We start from the raw sequence: 25,610 nt of genomic DNA, 5'->3' as shown, positions 1-25,610 counted from the left end.
AGTGTTTGTGCACAGGGCTCTAATGGTCTCCTAAAAGGCACCGAATACCTCTGGCATATGGTTATTGCAGACTTAAATGATTCTCCCTGTACTACCCAGTTAGAGGTTGGTTTATGTCTTTCATCTGATTCGTGCATGGACCTGTAGCTTTTCATTATTTATGGACTGGATTTGACTCCTTTATATTGGGCAACCATCTTATAATGCAGGCCCATGGGTCTCTAAGGAGACCACTGAAGTTACAGGAGTTCCGCTAAATCTGCCATCGCTCCTAAGGAAACAAAAATCAAAGCACACACTGGTTTGAATGGACATTCAAGATGTCCCAGGCCTCAACCAATTAGTGGCATTTTATAGACATCACTTGTTTCAGTTCTATTGAAAGGGGCAGCAGAGCCAAGGGCCAAAGGTATGAGGCCACACACAGAACTTTCCAATTCTCCTTCCCGAGGCTGGGCATCCTCCCACGTATGCGACTGTCATGTATTGGCTGAAATTTTATTCTTTAGACCATGCCTCTTTAAGGCAGATTTTACTTGGAGTTCTTTTAAAATTGAAATAAAGTGAAGTTGCTGGATTTATGCTCACTACGACATTTTTGGTTCTAAACTACATATCTATCTTATTCTCAAAAGTAGAAGTAATTATTACCCAAACATTGTTCTAGTCTTAACATTAGTAAATAAAGCTTGAGTTGAGCCAGTAAGATGGCTTGACGGATAAAAGTATTTGCTGCTAAAAATGATGACCTGAATTAGACCCCTAGCTGGCAAGAGAACTGACTCTCAAGTTGTCCTCTGACTTTCCCATGTGTGCTGTGGTGTGCGTGTCCATCTTCACACACTTACAGACACACACACACACGAAAACCTGCAAAATAAAAAACATTTTAAAAACATAATAATAAGCCTTGACTTAATATTTTACTGATCATCAAAGTAATTCATGGAGAGCATTAAAAATTTGGAAATAGTAGCGTAAATTATGAATAATGAAAGAAAGAATTGCCATCACTTATTAAGTTTGTTACTGGTTCAAGTAATTGATGTATCAGGGGCTGATTTTACAGTGGCTAAAGGAAGTTAGAAAGTATTTATTTCTTTTTAATAAAACAGCCCAGAGGTGAATGACCAAGGACTGGGTAGCTATGCTAAAGATCACTCAGGGGACCCGGCTCTTCTGCCAGGTTGTTGTTCTTGTGGTCTGAGGTGGCTTGTTACAAAGACCCAGCAGGAAGGGAGAAGGAGAAAGGCGGAGCCATGGCTTACATGCACTACCTTTGCAGTTCTATCAAACTCCGTTACATGCCTGCACAGCTAGCAACAAGGGAGGCTGGGAAAATGAGCTTTTCTTAACATGTACGGAGATGTAGTCTTTCTCAAAATACCTCAGTCTTGTGTGCACACCCGATGTGCTTGCAGAAGAAAACAGAGTACATTAAACAATAAAGATATTTTAACGCAGTGCTAGGCTACTATTTAAAGAATGCTTGACTGCAATACTTTGCCACAAGATGTGTAATAACGGACTCTGTAAGTGATGGAGAGGTAGGCAGTGTGGATATTCAGTGTGGATACTTTAGGCAAAGGGATGACTAGTATCCTGGGCAGGACTGAGGGGATCAGAATGGCACAATTTAAAACTTATGAATTATTCATCCCTGGAATTTTCCATTTTCCATGTATTAACACTTTCAGACTGCACAGTAACTAAAACCCAGAAGAACAAACTTTTAAATGGGGCTGCAGGATGTGCTAAGCTCTGCGGTAGGAGGCCAGTTGACATTATACAGCGGTAACCTGCCTTGAGGCTGCTTAACTGTACCAGGTGCATTTCCCTCATTTACATCTCTTACATCCGGACTGGGGATGAAGCTCACTGATAGGGGGCTTGCTTTGAATGTGCCATAGCCATCCTCCCCAGCAACACAAAAGGCTCATACTCATTGTCCGTTCACCATGCAGGATTTCCTTTGCGTAGGAAGTGGTATTGTTGGTAATTGGGCTATTTCTTATGCCTTGGTAATAATTTTTGTCTACAGCTGTTGTTAGAATCAAGGAGTGGAATCACAAAACTGATGATTGAGAACAACATCTAAGTCCCTTGATAAATAGTACCAAGCTGCTTCCCAGAGACTTGTGCCAATTTATGCTCTCAGCAATAATATATGAGCCTGCACGCAACCCAGAGCGCCCTTGCCCAGGCTCATTTTCTAAGTCCCATTTAGTCATGATTATCCCCAGGGTTCGTTCTCTGAAAATAGGTTGTTTTTTTGCCCTTGGCTTGTTTTCTTTTCCTCTGCTGTCATTAATCACAAGATAATGATTTTCTTTTTTAATAACTTTGGCTCATTTAAACCACGTGACCCTTCTAGCACTCTGAGAATACAGTTGATTGGGCAGAGATTAAAACATGTGTATCAGTCTCACACGGTGTGAGATCTCTGGAGATACCGAGGTTCATTTAGTCCTATGCCCCAATGGGAAACTGACTTCCACCCTCAGTCACGGCCCCCTTGGTGTGAGATACCTTTTTGTTCTGAGTCCAAAAGGAAGTAGGAATGGGAAGGCGCTTCCCCAAGGCGTTGGTGTGGGTGCTCTGAAGTTCTCCAAGAGAAAGGTCACTCCTTCTGGTGGGAAGCACAATTAGGCCGACTCAATTTGAATTCACAGGGGGCATTAGTAGCAAAGAGTGCAGGTGCCTGTAGACCACAAAACAACCTGGGAAAAACTACAGGCCAGAGCGACCATGACGAGCACAGCTGGCTTCCATCTGCACTTGTAAAGGGCCAGGTACCCACAGACTCTTGCTCTTCCTCCAACAACTAGGGCAAGAGGAAGTACAGTCTTTGTGGGAACCAATTGGCTTAGGTCAGGAGGAGCGTTTAGGTATTTAGCTTCTGCCACCAAGTATTGTGTTCTCTTGGTGTTTGGTTGCTGTTGTTTGCTTGTGTGTGTGTGTGTGTGTGTGTGTGTGAATTTCACAAAGCAGAGGATTCCTATTTTACATACTATGTACATTTCTATGTACATTTCTTAAAAAGAGCAAGTTCACAAAATGTAGGTTCTGATATGGGCTGCCATTACTACTAGCCCTGGCCACAGAAGCGTTTATTGGCTCACTTAGCTCTTATAGCTTTTGCTATTTCTCATTTTTTTAAAGTGTGCTTTCTTCTTCTTTTCAAACAGTCAGATCTGCCAGGGAGCGTGAGGCCTTGAACACTGACCAGGTAAGAATTCTAAACTCTTTTCTTCTGGGATCATCATGATCAACATGAACGTAAGCAGACTTCAGAAGGGTCCATGAAAGTATCAGTAATCTTATAGACTAGGAACATTTAAGTTTGTGATGTTCTTACAGAAAACAACCAACTGTAGCTTCTAACAATGTTGGTCTGGCTCTGGTATTTAAAGAAAACGTGGGTCTCTTTAGTGATAGTTAAAATCGATTTCACCTGAATTTGCCCTTATCTTCTTTAAAAAAAAATCTGAGTCAAAAAGAAAAATCTGAGCTGGAGAACATTTGAAGTTGTTACCTTAATAATGGTGTCCCTGTGGTGCCAAAAGTGATTAAGGGATTTCAGACATTATCATAACCTGTGCAAGCCGGAGCCGCAGAGCAATTAGTTTAGAGAAGTAAGCCTTGATCTTAATGGATTGTTAGAGATGGTGCGAGCTTTTCCCCTAGCAGTAACCAGAGCAAAAGGTCAGCTTAGGGCTGGTGGGTTTCTTCTGGAAGACACTTAATTAACTTTGGAGATGAGTTAAAGCCAGTCAAAAATGGCTGCAGACTTGAAAGGCCCCACTATCCTGAGACGGCCAAAACTGTAGTTTGTGTATTCCTACCCAGATGTGGCATTTCCATTAGCCACTGGCTTGGGATTCTCACGCCACTTTAAAGTTCAACTTCATTATAAAAAAATTTTAAGCATATGTCAAAGATATAACGGTCACAAGAACTCCCCATGTCCTTATCATCCAGTCTCAGTGACCATCGTCGGGTGCTGTGCTTTTCCACTTCCAGCCACTTCTCCCCTTTCTCCGTTGGGCTGAACTGCATGGCCCCTGGAAGCTGGAGGCTGGACTTTCCATTATTTATGTAGGCATCTAATGGCTATAGTGAAATGCTCATTAAAACAGAAAGCCTCATAGCCTGGCTTAATTGGTTTCTAGAACTTGTCATCCATTTGTTTCTTCGCACCACAACTGCATGCTTAGCAGTTAGAGGCACTAGACCTTCCTTTGGATAAGAGGCTCGGGCTTTTTTTGTTTTGTTTTGTTTTGTTTTTTTCAACTCACAATAATGAGGCCCTGAAGATCATCAAACGAGGTTAACTATCAGAGACACACTGACAAAATGAAAAGATGACATTCATCATACAACCTTCATAGTCAAATGTAGGCATTTGTCACATGTCACAACATTCATCATACAACCTTAACAGTCAAATGTAGGCATTTGTCACATATCACAACATTCATCATACAACCTTAACAGTCAAATGTAGGCATTTGTCACATATCACAACATTCATCATACAATCTTAACAGTCAAATGTAGGCATTTGTCACATATCACAACATTCATCATACAACCTTAACAGTCAAATGTAGGCATTTGACATAAGTCACAATTTTAGAAATGGTGGGAGGTTTATTTCTTAACTTATTAATGTAGTGGGATTATAAAGACTACACACAAAACACAACTCTCAACTTTCTATCAATCTGTTTTATTGTGGATATTCTTCCAGTGATCTGACTCCCTTTTAAGAAAATCTCAGAGAGAGAGAGAGAGAGAAAGAGAGAGAGAGAGAGAGAGAGAGAGAGAGAGAGAGAGAGAGAGAACAGGTGTGGATTCCAACTTAACAATTTTGCCTCCAGCATGTAGGCAGCATGCCTAGCGTTTGCTAGCTATTTAATAAAAGTGTTGAAGTGAATGAACAGAAGAGCGAATGCCAGATGCCTGAGCCTGAGGATGAAAGCCACACAGGCCACAATGTTGCAGTTGCACGGGTGAGGTGTGAGCAAAGAATCACCTCAGGTGGACGAGGGCACTGGCCTGGTGGCTCTGTGGAGAACAGCTTTGAATAGTGGTGAGATGTCCTCTGTTCGAAAGGGAGAGAAAGAATCATGTGTCAGAATACACACAGACCCTAAAAGGCATGGTGCAGTCTGAAAACCTTCAGAGACTTAGAGTGGCCAGAAAGCAGCTGACTGACGAGGCGGGCTTCGGTAGCAGGCCAACTCCTGCTTACATGGAGGGACTCTGTGTAATGTTCTAGGTGGGAGGGCCGAGGAGAATGTACAATGAGAACTCTTCTTGGAAAAGATGATTCTACAGGCAGAAGGGAGAATGGAAGGCAGGACAGTGGAAAGGCTTGGGTCTAGGAATAGGGGATAGAATTGGTGACTAAGAGAGAAAAGAAGAAACATCTAGAATAACTTCAAAACCTCTCTGTGGGCAGAGGAGCTGAGGAGCAATCGTCAAGCTTCAAATTCACAAAGAGAGACTAGAATTCAGATCTCAGGATGGGTTCATCCATGTGAGTTTGCCAATAGCAGGCAGAGTTGGGGGTGTCTATCAGGTTCTACATGGAGACACACGACTACAGGGAAACCACGCAGACCAGACGAGCTGAATCAGAATCTTCAGGGGAGAGGCCTGGATATCTGTGGCTTCTCAGAGCTCTACAGATGATTTTTAAAGTACAGTCAGGGTTGGGGATTTCTAGTTGAGAGAGTATTTGAAGAGGTGTGTGTGTGTGTGTGTGTGTGTATGTGTTTGTGCACGCATGCGTGAGTTTACGACCATGCTGAAATTCTGCTGCCCTGTAATAATTCGATTTAAATACCTCTTATCTTTTGGGGGATCGCCAGGCCTTCCCAATATTCCTTCAAATATTGCTAGTAGCTAAGCATGTTTTATATATCTGCTGTTCTGTGTTATGTTGTGTGGGTTTCATGCTAAAACATCCATTTCAAATCAGCCCACGCAGAGTTGCCCAGTGGTGGCTGTCCACATGTTCCGTGGGACAGCTCTTTATTGTAAGGGCAGTGGCATCCTCTAGTCCTTGTGACCTCTGGAACACTTAGGGACACACTGCCAACTACTATGCTTTACAGTTGCACACAACTGTAAAGGAGTTAGTTGGCATTCTCTATTTTCCCCGAAAAGTATTTTTCAGACAAACAAAATTATTGGTCTCAGTGCTCCTCAGTGACCCCTTACCGAAGCCATCTCAGGGTTAATCAAACAGAGAAAGAAACGGAACAATGGAGACATGTAAAAGCTGGCTGTGTTTTACACTCTTACGGGGACTTTGAGTAGATTTGGTTTAGTACTAAGTCTGTTTTTGGTTGTTCTTTTTTTGTTTTTAAGTCTAAACAGAGAAGCAAATCAGGTACCAGGTATGAAATGGTCAGCTATTAGGCTTTGAAACACAGTCTTGCCAAGGCAAATGGTACAAAAGCGCTAAGAGAGTATTCGTTTTCTATTGCTGCTGTAACAAATTATTGTTAAGTTTAATAGCTTAGAACATACAGCTGCGTCTTGTGCTGTGGGATAGGATCTGTGCAATCTCACCCAGGCTACGAGCCATGCGTTTAGAGGCCCAAGGGGGGGAGTCCATTTCAACTTTTTAGCTTCTAGCTCAGTTTTTCAAGCCTGTGACATTGTGTATCTGTGTGATGTTGTATATCTGTGTGACACTGTGTATCTGTGTGATGTTGTATATCTGTGTGACATTGTGTATCTGTGTGATGTTGTGTATCTCTGTGATATTGTGTATCTGTGTGACTTTGCACTGTGAGTGCATCACCTTCTGATTCTCAGCCATAAAAATCCCATCTGTCTCTCTTGTGAGACGATGCCGGGGCCTAGCAAACATAGAAGTGGATGCTCACAGTCAGCTATTGGATGGATCACAGGGCTCCCAATGGAGAAGCTAGAGAAAGTACCCAAGGAACTAAAGGGAACTGCAACCCTGTAGGTGGAACAACAATATGAACTAACCAGAACCCTGGAGCTCTTGTCTCTAGCTGCATATGTATCGAAAGATGGCCTAGTCGGCCATCACTGGAAAGAGAGGCCCATTGGACTTGCAAACTTTATATGCCCCAGTACAGGGGAATGCCAGGGCCAAAAAGTGGGAGTGGGTGGGTAGGGGAGTCGGGGGGGGGGTATGGGGGACTTTTGGGATAGCATTGGAAATGTAAATGAGGAAAATACCTAATAAAAATATTTAAAAAAATCCCTTCTGTCAAGATGAACGGGGATAATCTCATCAGAAGATCCTTAATTTAACCACATCTCAGAGTCCTTTTATTCAGGTCAGGTTGCACATTCACAGGCTCCAGGGGATTGAGAATTGGACATATTTGGAGGCTGTTATTCTGCCTACCACCGAGGAAACAGACCATTGTTCAGAACAGGAGAAACGCTTCAGGTAGTAGAGTTGGGGTCATGTCACACTGCATTATACCAGACTGAGAGGTTTTAGTGCTCCCGAGTTAATGAAGCAAGTTCTTGTCTTTGATGAAGTTTCTATTCTCCAGTGGGCCCAGGCACTGGAGACCTTTGCTTTTCTTAGGGATTGGCAATGAAGCAGACAGGTTGAGATCTGGTGCTTCCCTGTTCCTGGCTAGACTTTGCGGTCCTGTAGGTGCAGCCTGGATAGGTTACTACTTTTGGTGTTTTTCTAGTTCCCAATGCTTTCCTGCTGCTCATAGGTTCCCAGGAATTTGAATAGCATGGAAGAGTGTGAGAGTTGTATCATAGGCGGGCATGTCTGCCTGCCACATCACACATTATTTATTAGGCTCTGAAATGTGGAGCCTGAGAAGGGAATGACACATTATTCGGGATCTCTATGTAGTATGGCTATTATAGCCAGTTTCCAGGTATGTCACAGCTGCCTCCACATGTTAGATAGGTTATCCTTGCAAGTAAGACACCATTTCTTGTCCTATGGATAAACTGGAGTATTGGAATCTTGTTTGTTTTTATTTTTAAGTCTACCCCTAAAGGAACTTGTGAACTTGAAGATTTGGATGGATAATTTAGGGTTTTCAAGCAGGTCTCACTTCTATCAACATTAGATACTCCAAAGCCCCACAAGTCTGAAGTCTAAATCTAGGGCTGCTAGAGCATCAAAAAAATCCTGATTTTCCCAAGAGAGTATGTGGAGGGAGGGATACAGTTTTTCTTTTTCCCCAGGACACAGGACTTTCAAAACTAAAACTTGGAGAATTCTAAGCATATCAGGATAGTGGGTCACCTTTAAAGGTCTAAGAAAATGGCTCCAGTGGACATTGCTGTCATACTGATGAATTTTTAGTTTTAGTTGAACGAAATAGTTAAAACAGCCTCCAGGGTTTGGATCGAAAGTGATGAGCAATCTATCTTATTTGGAAAACCCTGTATTGATTGTTCTCTGTATTCATGGGTTCTGTATCAGCAGATTCAGCCAATCATGGGAAGAAAGATATCTATATACATGTATTTAAAACCTTACTTCTGGTGGTAAGGAATGTACATCAGTAGGTAGAATGTTTGCTTGAGATGCATGAAGCCCTGGGTTTGATCCTCAGCACCATGGAAAGCACAGCCTACAGTGGAAGCACTTGAGAGGTGGAGGCAGGAGGATTACAAGGTCAAGATCATCCTCAACTACACAGGGTGTTCAAGGTCAGTCTGGACTATGTGAGATCCTGTTTCAAAAACAAGCAACAAACAGAAGAAGAAAAAAAACCACACCCAATTCTGTAGTGTGCATCTACATGCCCTTTTCTGGTTGTTCCATAAACAATATAGCCTAAGAACATTTGCATAGCACTTACAATGTGTTAGGCATTACAAATAATTTAGAGAGACGATATATAAGGGGTTATATGTAAATATTATGCCATTTGACAGAAGGGATTTGAGCAGCTACAGATTTTGGTATCCATGGGGGTCTTGGAAACAGTCCTTCATAGATGATGTACTAATCAGGTTGGCTCGAGACACGCAGACTTGACACAGTAACAACAAATGCCTAGGATGTAGAAGAACCAGCAGTGTTTGTGAAATCACAAGGTCGATTAAAAGTGGTTGCCTGCCCAGTTAGTTCCCCAGGGGCAATTGCTGCTTCCTGCGTGCTGGCTCTGATAATGGAAGTTTTAAGAACTGTGTTACTGAGATAGCCGTGGGACCTTCCTGAATCTTCTTTAGTGTGTCAGCATGTGTAGAGGTTATAATACCCAAGTCTGCCTCAGAGTTCTCTTAACTTTAATCCTGTCTTTTGTATAATAAAAATCGACCTCTCCTCACACCCACTCCCTTATAAACAGCATGGAGTGTTTATGAAGAAATAGGGCTTTGGAAGAGCAGGCAATGAGTTGGATGTGAGTGCATCGCTAATGATACCTGCTCAGCCATCCATAGAAAAATCTAATAGCGAGAGATGCAGAGTGTCCCAGGACGGTACCCCTTGCTCTTCTGTGGCTTTTATTTGGAGCTTTGATCTCTCTAAACTATTAGGACTAAACAACAAGAATTTCAATTGTACTGGAAAGAGCAATATGTTGACTTCCTTGGGTAGGAATTTGAATTTTAAGAGTTGGCAGGATTTTGAGTTGTTGTTGATTTTTGATTGATATTTTAAAATGTGTCTTATCATTTTTTTATCTTTCAAATTATGCTGCTTGATAGATCCAAGGAATTCTCTTCCTTTCATTCTCAAGAATATTTGACACTATCAGTCAGAAAGGTAACTATTTTTGAGCAGGGTTGCTGGTCAGCTTTGCAAATGTATTTGTTTAGTTATTTCTTGTGTAGAGGGGGAAGGGTGAGCACATGGTATGTTTGTGTGTGTGTGCACAGGAGCCATGGCTTTATGCCATGTGTACCACCATACGTGTGTGTAGGTAAGAGGCCAGTTAGCAGGAATTGCTTCTCTCCTTCTACCATGTAGGTTTTAGGGATTGAATGCAGGTCGTCAGGCTTTGCTGCAAACCCTATAACATGCGGAGCCATCTACCTGTCACACACTCGTGAATTACCATCTACCTGTCACAGACTCGTGAATTACTTTGACTTTCTCATCAAACATATTTTAAATTTCTTCTTTCTAAGGCTTCTGATCCCTACTCTGTCTGCCTGTGTATCATCTATCTACCTGTCTACCACATCTATCTATCTATCTATCTATCTATCTATCTATCTATCTATCTATTTATCTACCTATGATCTATCTATCTATCTATCTATCTATCTATCTATCTATCTATTCATTTATTTATTCATGCTTTGAGTCAGGGTTTCATTGTGTAGACTCCCAAATGGGATTTTGGGATGTACACCACACTTGGCAACTCTATGGTTGTTTTACCTTAGGGCTAAGGATGTAGCTCACCAGTGGTAGAGACCTCCAGTGAGGCGTGCATTTGAGTCCTACTCTAGGAACAAATAAACTGAAATAACAAACTGCCAAAACAGCAGCCAAACCCTCGGTTCAATGTCTGCTGGTATTTTTGTAAGTAAACAATAAGTTAAGCCAAGATTCTGTTACTCTTTTCAAAAGAGAGATTAGAGAACATATGTAAATAAGGGATCCAAAAGACTTCTGTGCCTAGAAGGATGTGGAGCTGACATTTGCAAAATCACTAAATGCTGTCTAATTGCTCACTTTAATGAAAGGTAAAGCATTTTATCTTGATTTTAAAAACTGATGGATGTTCTGGAAGGGGGGAAAAACCCCGGAAAAGGGCTGCCCCCATGATAATGCACTCATGGGTAATGCCCAGTCTTTAATTATTGTCTCTTCTGTTCATTACTGGGAGAGATATTTGCCACAGAGCCATGGAGGCCTTGAATGTGGAGCTGATGAAGGTGGACAGTGGGACATCTTGGTATCAGATGCTAATTGTTCATTGTTAAAATGTGTCAGTTTTGTCACTAGGGTATCGACTGGTCTATCCTTGATAAAACTTATCACGACAGGACATTTTTAAAGTTCCTTCCACGGGTCCTGGGATGGGGTTCCTTTCAACCGTGTTGGAAGCTCTCACTATCATACAGTACAGACTGTAACTGGAAAAATGGAAGAAGTCCAGATGTGACAGTGTTAATGAAATGTGAGCAAGATAGCATATTTCATATATAGAAATACCTTTTATTAAACCATTTCCTTAGACACCCTAAGGACCACTAATTGATGGGGACTTCTTTCAAGGGATCATGAGCAAATTGGGCTTAATTATGAATCTTGGGGCTTGAAATTTCTGCCAGATTTAGAGATAACCATTTTAACCTTTCTACAGAGATGTAACTAGGCAACCAATATAGCATTTGGTCTCTGCACAGCATTCAAAGTGTGTAGCTATTGCATCATTTTTTTTTAAAAAGAAATACTATTTAAATCTCTTCTTTAGATTTGGCGTATGCTACCATGTAGCCTTTACTTTCTTTGAAAATATCACACACATCTCCAGGCTGGAATGTGGCGTGGTTCCTAGAAGGACAGTATCCCTGCTAATAAGGCAACATGTGCACAGAAGAAATGATGCGGTTGGCAGTGGGCACATACTCTGTGCTTTATAATTGAAGTTAAGATGATTAAGTGTCATTTTTAAAACGCTGTAAAATATTTTTAAAAACTTTATTAATCCTTGATAATTTCATATGATACATCTTGATCACAATCACCCCCCCCATTCCTCCCCTTAACTCCTTCCTCATCCATGCTACCTTCCTATCCCCTCAGCCTTTATCTCTTCTCTTTTTTTCTTCGTTTTAAATTAACCCACCATTTCCAATTAGTGCTGTCAAAACAATCCTGGGTGTCAATGCATTCACTGGGGTGTGGTCCGTGGGCCACACCCTAAAGAAAATTGATCCTCTCTCAGAAGCAATCTGGCTCAGTCCTTCCCCTTTCCACGACTGGCTTGATCTTTGTAGGTTAAACACAGGCAATCATGGCTGCTGGGATTCATGAGTGCAGTTGCTCCGTCATGCCAAGAAGACAGTTTTGCTTCAGTCTTCTCCTACCTCTGGCTCTTAGACTCTTTTGTTCTCTTCTCTCACTTTGGTCTCTGAGCGTGGGGCTGTGATACGGATGTCTGGATGTCCAGATGTCCGTTGCGGTGGGCCACTCCACTGACACTTGTTCTCTAAGCTTGGTCAGGTGTATGTTAACCAGTGTCTACTACACAAACTTCTGTGATGAGGTGTGAGAGCTGAACCAATCTATAACTAGAGGAATACGAACCTAGAGAGCCATTTGATACTTTATTTAGCAGAACAATAGGAGTAGATTCACCCCTGAGGCCCATGAGCCCACAACCATAGGCTACTGACCAGACTTATAGTATGGGTCATGTGTTTCTTCCTCTTCACTAAGATTTACAACCAAACAGAAAGTGGTTTTTTATTCTTGTAACACTTGTGCCACGATTGCACCCATGGGCAGTTGCCACATTGGTTAGTCATTGTTGCAGTTTATAAGGTTGACAGGGGGTAAGACTATTGATGAATCCTTCCCTCAAGCAGCCTTCAGAATACCTTGCAGAATTATGAAAGCTAGCCATTGGGAAGAAACATCCTGGTTAGTACCAACTTGATTTCTCCATGCCTTGTGACCAATGTGGGTGACATCTCACTTTTCATGAGGGAATGTGTAAAAGTTTAGACATCTATCCTTAGTAGATAGAAATGAGCATTTTTTTCTAGCATGATTAATGAAAAGAATGCATTATAGAGAAGAAAACTGGGTTTTATTCTAATGAACTGGGTTTTACTATACTATATATGTGGTAACTAGAAATACCAAGTTTGATCATAAGCAAGACTCTACTGGAAGCATTTTATATCTCAAATACTCTCTAAGTAGGCATTGTGTTCCTTTTTGGTTATAATCATGATTTTTTTTTTTTTTGGTATAGAATAGAGTTTATACAGGGCATGGGGAGGGGAGTTAAGAGGGTAGTAGAGGCAGAGAAAGGCAGAGAGAAGGAGAGAACACAGAAGTGGAAGCTGGCCATGACTACGTTGGGGGTGGTGGTAGAAGGGAATGGGGAGAGAGGGAGAGTAAGGGGGCAAGAGACAAGGGAGAGAAGCAGGAGTAAGAACATGATTTAAATTTTTAATTAGCATTTTATTATTAAAATTTGAAGCACTAGAGATGGATGTCGATGAAAAGTAATAGGGTCTCCCTCTCTATCAGTTTCACTGCCCAGAGGCAACTGAAGTGAACAGTTTCTGTATGTGTTCTAGACTTTTCCTGTCCTAGTTACTCTGGAGAGAGGAGGTGGGTGTAACAACTAGTACACAGCCATCAGTCCCTCAGCTCCTCTTCTAAGCTCAATTTTAAAAATGTGAGATGCTGTTTGATCTCTCTTTTCCAAATGCACCTTTAAAATGTTGCCAGGGCTGATTTGTGTGGCTGATGCAGAGGGCTAAGGGCATGGAGAGCAGCAGAAAAGTCAGTGTGCATAGAAACCAAGGAATAGTCTTTAGTGTTGCTCTCTAATCTTCTTATCACCTGGAGTACACAATGTCCCTGTATCCCTTGGGTGCCCCTGTGGCAGAGGGAGCGATTGTTTACAGAAGAGGAAACTATGGTTCCCAGTGTTCCACAGTTTGCTTGTGATCTTGAGGTCATATAGCTGATCAGAATCTGGAGAGGAACTGAGTTTCACCCTGTCTTGGTCAGTGCTCTATTGCTGTGAAGAGACACTAGGACCAAGGTAACTCTTACAAAGGAAAACACTGAATTGGGGCTGGCTTACAGTTCAGAGGTTTAGTCCATTATAGTTATAGCATGGCGGCATGCTGGCAGATATGGTGTTGGAAAAGGAGCTGAGAATCCTACATCTGGATCCATAGGCAGCAGGAAGAGAAAGAGCCTTTGAGCCTGGCTTGAGCTTCTGAAATATCAAAACCCACCCCCCAGTGACAGACTCCTCCAACAGGACCACACCTTCTAATGCCACTCCTAAGCATTCAAACATATGATTCTGTGGGAGCCATTCCTAGGCACAGCACCACTAGTCTTAAACCAGAACACACTGATGCCGGAGAGGATGAGTTAGCAACACTGCAGTGGGTCCTGCAGTGACTGACTGAAAGGGACGGTGAGTTCTCAAGGAAGGCCTGGTTACATGGTCACTCTGATTCTGCCATCAACAAGTGATTTAAGGCAGTGCAAACTGGGAGAGCCAGCCCTCTTCCTTTCATTTTTCCCAGTTCTGCCCCCATTTTATTTCTTTAGTGAATTCTGGGTGCAAGGTGAGACCTTAAGCCAAATGGATAAAGCCTTACTATTCCATCCCTAGACCACAAGGGTTAGTTCAGAGATTTGGCATGTAAACAGCAGGGGCCAAAGAGTTCTTCTTTGGGTCATCCAAAAGTCAAGTGGGGGTGGGGGAGGCCCCATCTTTTCAGGTATGGAGGCAGTGGGAATTGTGCCTGGCTATGTTCCAGTCTATTTAGAAGATGAAGTCTGGTGCACAGACGGGAGACAGGGAGAGAGTCAGAAAACAAAGGGGGAGGGAAAAGAGGAGGAGAAAAAATGGAAAGAATTGAAGACTGGAAAGACCATGCAGGAAACAGAGTGAGCTCCAGCATGCCTAGTAACAACCAGGCTCCAAGAATCCAGTCAGTGTGGGCCAACACATTTCTACTTTCTGTCTAATCTGAGTTGTTACTAGAGGAGTCCTGACCGACACCTCCGGGCTTCAGTTTTCTCACCTGTAAGCTGGGGTTATAATTGCCCTGCCTGTGTCTGAGCTATTGTTGCAACTGTTGAGATAAGGAACAGGAAAGCACTTTATAAATTGTAAAACGTGACACACATGCAGGATGGTTCTATTCCTTGATGTTACATTGAACTAGGCAGATTGAAAAAATGAAATTTCTACTCATTTGGAAAATAAGAAATGAGAGCTGGTGAGCCATCTGGTCTTAAGGAAGCTGCCAGTTTCCTAGTTTTTCTTCTCAGGCCTGCTTTCAGAGTCCTTCAAGTTCTACTTGGTGCCCACAGTGAATGCCAAGGATAGACCTGAGTTAGTCCAGGATAGGCCTGAATTTGTCCAATTAACTTTACCAATTTAAACTAAATAACATTTTGGCTTTATCAAAGAAAAATCATAGAAGAAAATAAAGCTTAAAGTACCTATTCTCATTATATCTCTTTTAGAATGACATTGTGTAGACGTTTCGGGGAGTTGGAAGTTGGTTGTTTTGTGATTTAGATAGGCTCAGAATTCACTTTCTTCAAAGAGAATATCTTGCCAGAAACTCAGAGTCTTGAGATGATAATTTATTCATGATTTAGAGAGTCATATTTCAGTTTTATAGTATTTTTCACTATATATGATAATGCATTCCAATGAGAGAAAACAGATGGAGCCTCCACAAAACCATAGCTTTGCTGTTTCGGAAGTGTTTATTGTATTGAACATCCATTTTTAAAAAATGTTTGATAATTAGAACCTCCCGAAAGTCATTTAAGGTCTCAGTCTGATATGAGATTGTTTATAAAAAGGTTGAAGCCAGTGTGGAAATATGATTTATAAATATGAAGGAGAATGACCCACCAACCTCAACAGGCTTTGCACTTGTCACATTTGAAAATCTAGGAAACATGTCTGTCTCTTTCACTGGAATCCCAAGACCGTGAGGATGTGTCAAGACCGTGAGGATGTCTGTGGGCATGAGGTTGACTCTGTGCTGGCAGACTTCCCACACACATCCCTGCCTTCACCTATGTGCCTTGCATTGATTGACATGATGAATACCAATACATTCATATAAGCTGTGAACTTAGAATAAGTTCATATTATGAATAAGGTTCTGGCATCTCAAGCTGCATAAAATGCCAGCTGTATTGGAACCAGTTGGGACCTTCAAATTGGTGCATTTCAGCAGAGCTTAATGTAGGGAGTAATTTCTAAGGATATGGGCAGAGTCTAGGAAAAATGAAAAGGAAAGTGTGGTTGCCATTGTTACCTTTTGCCTGAAACAACAATAGAAACGAGAAAAGGACCTTTGACGTGAAGTTGAAGCCACCAGGGAAGGTCATATAGTAATCCTATAGACAGAACTGATACTCCTTTTTCCTCTAATCTGCGCATGCTCCCCATTGGCCCAGCCCACTGGCAGGCAAAGAGCCACACCGCCTGCTCTGGAGTCCGTGCAGTTTAGTGTCCTGGGGCATAGAGCCAGGAGAACAGCTAATGCAAGATATTCAGCCTGGTCGGTCTATGAAAGTCTTGCATGAAACAAATGGCTGCACTTCTCTCTGTTGTAACCCTCCCATCCAAGAAAATAGCATTCCTGTAAGTTTCATGTTTGCCTGCATTTTACTTAATCAGACTAGAGCCCGTGTTCCAAAGGCCCCAGATACAATGGTAGCATTTGAACAGAGCTCATTTGTCTGCTGCATAATGACTTGGAGGAGATTACAGGATCACGGAACCACTCTTTAGAGCTAGGATGGCAACTTCAGTAAACAGTTTGAGTTACTGTGTAACGTAGCTGTAGCCCACAGTCAGGGGCCTCCCACAGTTAAAGGAATGGCTGCCATCTTAAAGAGGTGCTCAGTCCAGCTGGCGGGCTGAGAAGCTAGGCTTTTGTTTAGTCTTTTTTTTTTCTTTCTTTTTTCTTTTTTAAATATTAGTTCAATTATTTCCTTCCTTTGCCTAAGAAGCCAATATTTCTTACTTTGATCAACCTAGATGAACTACATTGAACCACTAAGAATGAGTAAATCCACTGGGTTGGGCACACGTTCATAATTAGAAAAGGCATGGGAAATGGCCGTCAAAAGAAAACAAACATGCATTATTGCCCTGCACTCTAAACCTCTTCTGTGGACCAGAAAATTCTTGACCTGGGAAATCCAGATGGGCAGACTTGAGAATGTAATAGGAACAATGAAAAATGCTGGGTGGATAAAAGAACTTGGACCTCAGGTATGAAGTAAGAAATCTCATCATGATGATATCCATTAGCTTGGTAAATTGCTGAACTCTCTCTACCTCAGGTCTTCTCATGAGCACCATAAGAAGAATCTGACAAGATGGCCTAATCGGCCATCATTGCAAAGAGAGGCCCCTTGGTCTTGCAAACGTTATATGCCTCAGTACAGGGGAATGCTAGGGCCAAGAAGTGGGAGTGGGTGGGTAGGGGATTGGAGGGGAGGGTATGGGGGACTTTTGGGATAGCATTGGAAATGTAAATGAAGAAAATACCTAAAAAAAACACACACACACAGAAAAAAAAAAAAAAAAGAATCTGACTTGCTTCAAAATGAACTGATATTATGTTCTGCCAAATGAAGACATTGCTTTCCATCCAGTAGTCATGGGACATGCATATCTGTATTTAAACATCTTGGGTCAAGAATAACTGATCACTGAGATGATGCAGTTAATGTTTGTACTGTGATGGGTGGATCAGGGTGCGGCAGCACCTCCCTGTAATCTAAGCACGTGGGAGATTGAAAGCAGAGAACCACAGATTAGAGGTGAGCAGGAGCTTGTCTCAAACACAAAGCTAAACCAAGAAAACTTACAATTAGATTAGTATCTAGGCTTACTTTATAAAATCATTAGTTCTGACTTTTGTTGATATATAACTGATATGCAATAAATAATATGTTAAAAGAATATGATTCCATGAATCTAAGCAGTATGAAACCATAGCCATCATCACGAAAATGATGATGTCCACTTACAAGTTGCTTTATCACGATGATAAGCCAGATCCCCTCCTCATCCAGGCATAACCACATTGAGAAGCAGGCATGCTGTCTACATTGTCTGTTTATTCCTTAAGACTGGACAGTACTTACTACAGTTGACAATGTTCCTTACCTCTTGGTAATATTATTCATTTTAAAATCCTTTCTCTTTTTTCCTCACCAGAAGTATAACATTTTTTTTCTCAAAATCCCATGTTATTACAACTGACAGCTCCATTATCATCCTTTTGGAATAACACAGTAAACAAAGACTGGGCACAGTGCAGACAGAGCAATAATTGCATTTACTAATCCCTGGTTTTGTTTGAGTTCAAAGCTGAAGCTTGCTTCCTTCAGCATCCTAAGCTTTCTAAAACCAAGCAAGGTGGTGGGAAAACCTAGTGGTCACCACCTGATGAATAGCTAACGAAACTGTGATTATCCACCTGCAAGAAGGAACGGTGGTGTGACGCATGCTCCATCATGGGTAAACGAGGGAGCATTGTGCTAAGTGACAGAAACCACAGACTGTGTGGTTTTATTCACCGACTTATCCAAAAAAGGGACAACCACAGAGGCAGAGAGTAGACTGGAGGTGTCAAGAGCTGGTGGGAGGCAGGAGAAAATGAATATGATTCTGCTTTTGCCATGATGAAAATATCCAGGAGTGTAATACTGATGATGGATACGTGACTTAGGGCTGTATCCCAATAAAGCTACCCGGGGGCTTGTGGAGGTGTGTTCGTGTGTGTGGCACTCGTAGAAGCCAGAGATCAATGGTGGGTGTCTTCTTCTACTGCTACCTGCCTTATTGTCTGGGACAGGCTCTCTACCAACCCTGGAGCTTACCGATTTGGTAAGCATAGCTTACCAGTGACCCCTGTCACTGAGTCCTCAGCACTAGGGTTTCAGGGAAGAGCCATCACACCTTGCTTTTTACACAGATGCTAGGGTCCCAGGTTCAGGTCCTTTGCTTTTGTGGCAAACACTTTACTGAGTCATTTCCCTAGCCTGACGCTATTATTAAAAACAAAACAAAAACAAACCATATATTATGAGAAACTTTCTTGGGGAAAATGCATTCAGGAACAGCAGTTGATTTAATTCTTCCTTTAGATTCCTTGTGTGTTGCATCTATTTCCAGGTCTGGAGCATGATGTAGAACAGTTCAGCACTGGTAGCAGAACTGTGCACCTGCAGGTAGATGTTGTTCACTGGCAGAAGTGAGGCTCACTGCCATGTTGCTTTGGTTTACTTAAATCATAAAGGACTTGTTACCATTTGACTTTTTTGTCTTTTTCTTTCCTTTAAAAATAGTACAGAGCTGATTATCCAAGCGCCCTTTCCCCTGCTTCACTATGTTAACTAGATACAGGGTAGCCTGTGTGCAAAGCACCTGAACTCTGCCAGCTGATACATTGAATACCTGACAGTGGCGGAACAGGGCACGTGAGCTGGAAGTCCACACACTCAGAACAGCTCCCAGAAAGGAAAAGGAGCCAAAGCAGAAAGAAGAATGAATCCATCTCGGGTTGCAGCAGCCATGCAGGGTGGACTGAAAACAGGCTTCCTGCCTTTTCAAACTGTCGTCCTAGAGCTGGGCATTCATTGCCTCCTTTAAAGCCCCTTTGGCTCTCACTGTGTCGTGCTGCAGGATGACCACCACTCGCTACTGTGGTGACTGCAAGTACAGCCCCCCATCCCCTTCCGCCCCCAGGTCCAACTCAGTAAGCTTTCTGTGTAAACTGTGCTCACAATTTACAGGGGAGAAAAGTCTCCTCCCTTACCTTACCTTCCTTGAGAAAAATCTTACTCGCCAAGGTTGAACTTTGATGCCTTTTACTGTAAACCTGAAGGTGAGTCCAAGGTGCTGCCAACCTAAGAGGAGCACAAACCCAGCATGCCTCTGCTCAAAAATGTTGCCTTTGCTTTTTTGCTGTAATTTGACAAGTTTTATTTTTTCCAAGGTGACTTGAAAACCTTTATAGTGGTGTGTGCCTTTTGTTACTGTTTTCTGTTTCTTTTCCAACTTCCGGGCACACTTGGAAACAAGATTGCACAACCTTTCATTCTATCTTGGCACTGGAAGGCAAGGTGCCACAGTGTGCCTCTCTAGGTCTTATTCTAGTCATCCATAGAGTGAAAGTCCCGGGAAGAGTGCCTGGAAGAGGAAGGCGGGAAGGCGGGAAGGCTCGGGAAGGCGGGAAGGTGGGCTGTGTGGCTTGAGCAGAGAGACGTGAAGATGGATATTATTAGGATTTGTGTCCTCTTGAAATCTGTGGTGGCTGAGAATATTTTCATGTTTTAATCAATCATTTGCATTTCTTCTTTTGTGGGCTGTCATTTCTTATCTTTTGTCTGTGTTTCTACACGGTTGTCTGACTCCATTTGCACTGAGTTTTAGTTGGGCGGTGATCATACTTTGCCCTGTTTAATACAGTTATCTACTTCCCTGACCACCACTGCTCTTTAGTTTAGTTATAATGATTTTCTTTTTGCTTTTATCTTTAGTCACATGTCTATTTTGTGTGGCTTCTTCATTTCTTGCCTCGCACAGGGACTTTTCCTTTATCCAGAGTAATTAAATATAGATTCCTTATTTTTCTCCTGATATTTTAAAATAATATTTCCATATGCACATATTATGCAATATGTTACTATGGTATGCTTAAGGTTATGCCGCTATGAGCTCGGGCCAGCGTCACAGTGCTTGTCAAGGGGTGCTTGAAGCTGCCTGTGAGCAGGAGTGATATTTTTTTCGGTTCTCAAACAGCCACAGTTTTGCTAAAAGCAATGTGAATAGAGGAGACGAATTATTATACTTAAGTGTAAATGCTCCCTGAAGCAGAACCTTATCTGTTGGTTAGAGGCTCATTTTCTGACAAACCTGCAGGATGTGCACTGCTGGTAGATGGACTATCATTTACTGAAGGGATTTTGTTATCAGTGCAAAGGAATCTATAGTTGTTTTATATGCGCTCATTACTAAAGGCTAGAATTGGAAAGTAGAACATGGTTACTTCTGAGACACTAATGGCCTGACGGTGTGGATGGCATTCCTTGGGCTATTAAAGCCAAGAGAATCCAACAAATACCCCAGATTAACGTACGCTCAGCCTTCAGAGTCTGAGAGGAAATTTCCAAAATATACACTTCATTTTTAAAATCCATGACTCCAGAGAACAGAAGAATAGGGAAAGGAGACCAGTGAACTTTAGAGTGATCTGATTTGAAATTACTAAAAATCTCAATGAGAATTAACAGGCTATAAAACCCCACCATCTGAATAACAGTCTATGTGAGAGGAGAGAGAGAGAGAGAGAGAGAGAGAGAGAGAGAGAGAGAGAGAGAACAACAAGAAAGCTATGTTGTAGAAAATCACAATGTAACAATTGAGGATTTTTTTTAGAAATAATAACAAAGGGACTGCATGGTTATATGGAGAACTAATTAGACTAGCTAATTAATTAGGTAAGCATGTTTATTAATCATCATAGGATCAAATAAGTTAGATGGCTTAAATAAGCTCTAAAAAATATTTCCAGATCAAGTTGATCCATTTCTATAGTGAGACATAGTTGTTTTTGTTTTTTGTGTTTTTTTTACTTTTTTTCAAATATAGATTCTTAACTTTAAAATAATGGTGGGGCATGTTAATACTTGAGCCAATAAAACAGATAATTTTTAAAAAACCAATAACTTAATAGTCTTCCTAGGATTCATTAAAGACATAACATATGCATGTAAATTAGGGGAAGATGCTGAAGCTGGACTGGTAACATTTCAAACTCCAGTGTGGAACAAACCCTGAAACCTCTGCAAAGTAAGGCCAGATGACATTCCAAATACTTCTTTTCCCGTGCAGCCACTGTTAGGACCATGAGCCCCCCAAGGCATTGGCATTAACATCTGCAATTGTACTTCTAGGAAAGAAAATCTCCAAGCAAGATGGTTATTCATTTGGGAAAACTTGAGAAAGATCTTAACATATCCCACCCACCCTAACTAGTCGTTGGCTTGCACTCAGGTTGCACACAGCTGCTGCTCCACACCGGGGCCTCTGGTCAGGTCCTCCTCTCAGGAACAGTAGCCTGGGTCTGTGACAGTTGCTCCAACAGTCGCCCTGAGGCTGAGATGGTCTCATGGACTTCTTCATCCTCATTCAATAAAAGTGAAAGATGCAAGTCATGTGAAACAAAGCTAGAGAGAGAGAGAGAGAGAGAGAGATTAAAGAGATTAAAGCAACAGCTCCCACAGAAACCTGATGGGAGAGGCACAACAGCCACAAAGGGCCAGGCAAAGTCCTTTGTCTGAATTAAAAACAACTAAAAACGGTATGATGTGAACTGACTGCAAATGCTTCATTCACTGTAGAAGGCCCAAGCTCCTAATGAGGCCCATCTCTGCTGCCTGTCACCAGCCCTGCCATCTCTGTTGCAGTCTGCAACAGCACTTTGCCAAGGTCAACTCTCCCCCTATATGCTCCTGCTGCAAAACCCTAGGGAACTGACAGAGATAAGATAAGTTGAGCGAGTGACCACTACCTCCTAAAGACACATTCTGAAGGAAATGAGGAGAGATGGGGGCAGAGGGAAGGGAGTGTAGCTGTGACCAGACTTTCCTGACCAGAAGGTCTTTGCTGAGCTGTCTGTAAACATATCTCTTCTATGGAAGAGACCTTCAAGAACACACTGATTGCCAAGGAATGAGGCTTGCGCTTTGAATGCCGCTCTTCTCTGTGTCACACAAGTCTGGTCCTGACCCATCTGGCAAAAGCGAGTTTGCAACAGGAAAGTTTGGAAGAGGTAGCCCGCCCAATCCATTCCTGCCCTTCAGCTCTGACTGGAGCATCACAAATTCTGGATAGCCCCTCCTTTGAGGCTTATATTAATTATCTTGTTTTTTTTTAATTTAGATGTATATTTTATGTATATGAGTATTTTGCTTGCATGTATATCTATGTGCCACGTGTATTTCTGGTGCTCATAGATGTCACAGAGTTGTGTGTCAGATCCCCTGGAACTGGAGTTCTGGACAATGTGAGCTTCCATGTGCATGCTGGGAGTAGAACCTGGGTCCTTTGCAAGAACATATGCTCTTAACCACGAGCTGTCTCTCCAGCCTCAATTAGCTTAATTTTGTTGATATGAGAAGTAAAATTTCCCCCAAAACATAAAAGAAACTTAACAATGAAGCCTCTTTTTTAACATATTGAAAATTTTAGAAAGTGCTGAGAGATCAGAAGTTATATATGCTAAATTATATAACCCATAGTACATCTCTTCCCAAAATAATGTCGATTTAAAACAACAACAATATTTATTATAATTCTGTCATGACCAAACAACTCTAAAGGGAGAAATGTATTGCTTGCAAATGTTTTATTCTTCATTCCTGTCTTAATTTGAATAAGGATAACAGTTAATGGGACAGAGGGGAGAAAGGGTGGACACGCTGAAGAGCTCTTGGGGACAGCTGCAGTCCTCCCGGCAATCTGCATGCTATTTTATTAATTTCTTCAGCGGCCGGCCCTGAGGGGGACATTGTTGCAGCTATTCCCTAGGCGCAGGCTCTTTATCTTTCTTCCGAACTTGCAGCCACTGAACCTATTTTTATCTTTCTATTCCACCACCAAGTTAATTAATATGAACCGATTTAACAATTTCAATAGAAATACTGATAGAAAGGATACTGTCTAGATGATAGCAAAGTCACTTTAAAATCAGTCGATAAGAATTAATTTCTGAAACAGCTCATGGAAGTCGAGGAAGATTAAACACACTTGTCTTTAAAGTCCATTGTAGAATGCCACAATTCAAAATGGTGTTCGGTAGATAGAGTTACAGATAGAAATGTAGCTCATCATACAAAACCAAGGGCTTGAGAACAGACCTTCAGACACTTAGGATTTAATATGCAGTGCTGCATTTGTGTTGGCAGGGAAAGTTATTCATTGTTTCTCTAAGTTGAAAGATTTTGTCTGCATCTGAAAAAAGTAATAAATCCTGCTGCTTGTGGCCAGTATGAGCTGTGTGTAGGATGCGTGAGGTATGATGTGTGTGTAAATGCACGCTTTGTGTGTGTGTATACATTCTTGAGGGGATTGTGTATGTGTGCTTCTGTTGGAATATCCTTGCTGCAGTTTTGAGATCTCTGCCATTCTTCTCAGGTTTATGTTTTATATAGACCTGGACCCTTTGACATCTAATATTGTGAATCCTGCTTTCTAGTCCTCCCTTATCAGGGAATCTTAAAGTTTAGCATGTAGCAAACCACTCCAGTCCTGCTGGCTAGTTCAGAAGCTGTGCTTCTGTGAGTCTGGGATGGGGCCAGAAGCTTCGCCTTTCTAGCAAGTACCAGACACAGTGGCCTTCCTAAGTGACCATACCAATGGAGACTGAGCACTTAGGAGTTTTTATATTAGTCGAAAAGCTTGTGTTTTATAGAGTAATTTGGACTCTTTAGATCTAATAATTTTTTAAAAAGAGTCTGGTTTTTGATGAATGTTTTGTTTCATTTTTCCAGTTATGTATTGTAATTATTGGATTTTATAATAGCACCAGACTTCATAGCACTGGAAATTAAAAACAAACACGTAGGGGCTAGAGAGATGATTCAGCCATTAAGAGTGCTTCCTGTTGTTACAGAAGATCTGTATTCAGTTCCAAGCACCTGCATCAGATAGCCCACAGGAGATCTGACGCCCCCTGCTGGTTTTACATACACACACACACACACACACACACACACACACACACACACACACAGAGCTTTTTAAAAATGGATGAATAAATAAAGCATGTCTTCTCTGTGGGTTATTCACTGTGGTTTCTCTTGGAAGAAGCATATGGTTTGGGGCAGAGCACAGCAGACAAGCTCTAATATATGACCTAATAGAAGAAGTAGATAAGATTTCATTACAACATAGATACAGCAGGTCCCTAGAACACAGGAACATAGGACCACATGGCGCTGCTAATTTACATGTTTATCATGAAAAACTAAACTCCCATCTTTAGGGTTACTCATATCAAGTTCCTGATAGCAAAACTCACTGGTACCAAGATAATATTTAATGAGACTGGAAATGGAAGGGAAGAGAAGGACTTTATGGCTTATGTGTTTATGACAGCAGGTGGTGATATATATTACCTGGTATCTACCTAGTACATATGCCCCACAGCCCCCTGGTCACTCTCTACATAGACGGACATCCTTTCTTTTGAAATTTTGGTGTGTGTGTGTATACATATGTACCATGAGACAAATGTCACACACCTATATAATAGGAACGTGACAAATATTTAGTTAACACATTAGAGGGCAAATCTACACAAAGTCTGGTTTAAAGAAGCCTAAAGCTCAAATACTCTGAGGAACAAGAAAGAATGCTGTAAGTATGGTTGCCTTGTTATATAAAAACCATTTCACACCCTACAGAGCAGGACAGCTACAACCTTTTGGGTAATTTCCTCATTCACATAATTTGCATCTCTATTATGCCAAACTAACTGACAATTTGTCAGTCTATAAGTAGACCTCTACCTTTCTGGAGTCGTGGCTCTAATACACATTAAATCAAAAGATGTCCTACATAGCAGTGAGCAATGTCAGACAAGCTTGGGCTTGACTGTGACATTGGAGGGGCATATGGCTGTCTTTCTATGTCTGCGCTTTGGAAATAATGTCCTCACAGACGTAAACGTTTTACTTAGAGAAATCCTTTCCTTTGTTTTCTGCAAGGAGATATTGATAAGTCTGGGGCAGAACAAAGAGAATTTTCATTTTTCTAATGTTCAGGATTTTGAAATGACAGGCTTGGCCTTAAAGCTGTTTTGGAGCCTGCATAATGGCTCAGTGGGTAAAGGTACTGGCTTCCAAGCCT

General features: G+C 41.7%; 1 protein-coding gene across 1 annotated transcript in view; it reads left to right on the top strand.

The window, feature by feature from the left end:
* Positions 1 to 25,610, top strand: part of Gng2 (G protein subunit gamma 2) — a 104,651-nt gene that overhangs the window by 13,568 nt on the left and 65,473 nt on the right. The window contains exon 3 of the mRNA XM_021181885.2: positions 3,189 to 3,229. The gene's annotated coding sequence lies outside the window, so the exon portion shown is untranslated. The remainder of the gene's footprint in view (positions 1 to 3,188; positions 3,230 to 25,610) is intronic.

This window comes from Mus caroli, chromosome 14 (assembly GCF_900094665.2).
Source record: "Mus caroli chromosome 14, CAROLI_EIJ_v1.1, whole genome shotgun sequence".
NCBI classification, from domain to species: domain Eukaryota; kingdom Metazoa; phylum Chordata; class Mammalia; order Rodentia; family Muridae; genus Mus; species Mus caroli.
Note: the sequence above shows the minus strand (reverse complement) of the source record. Positions and strands in the feature narration are given on the sequence as shown.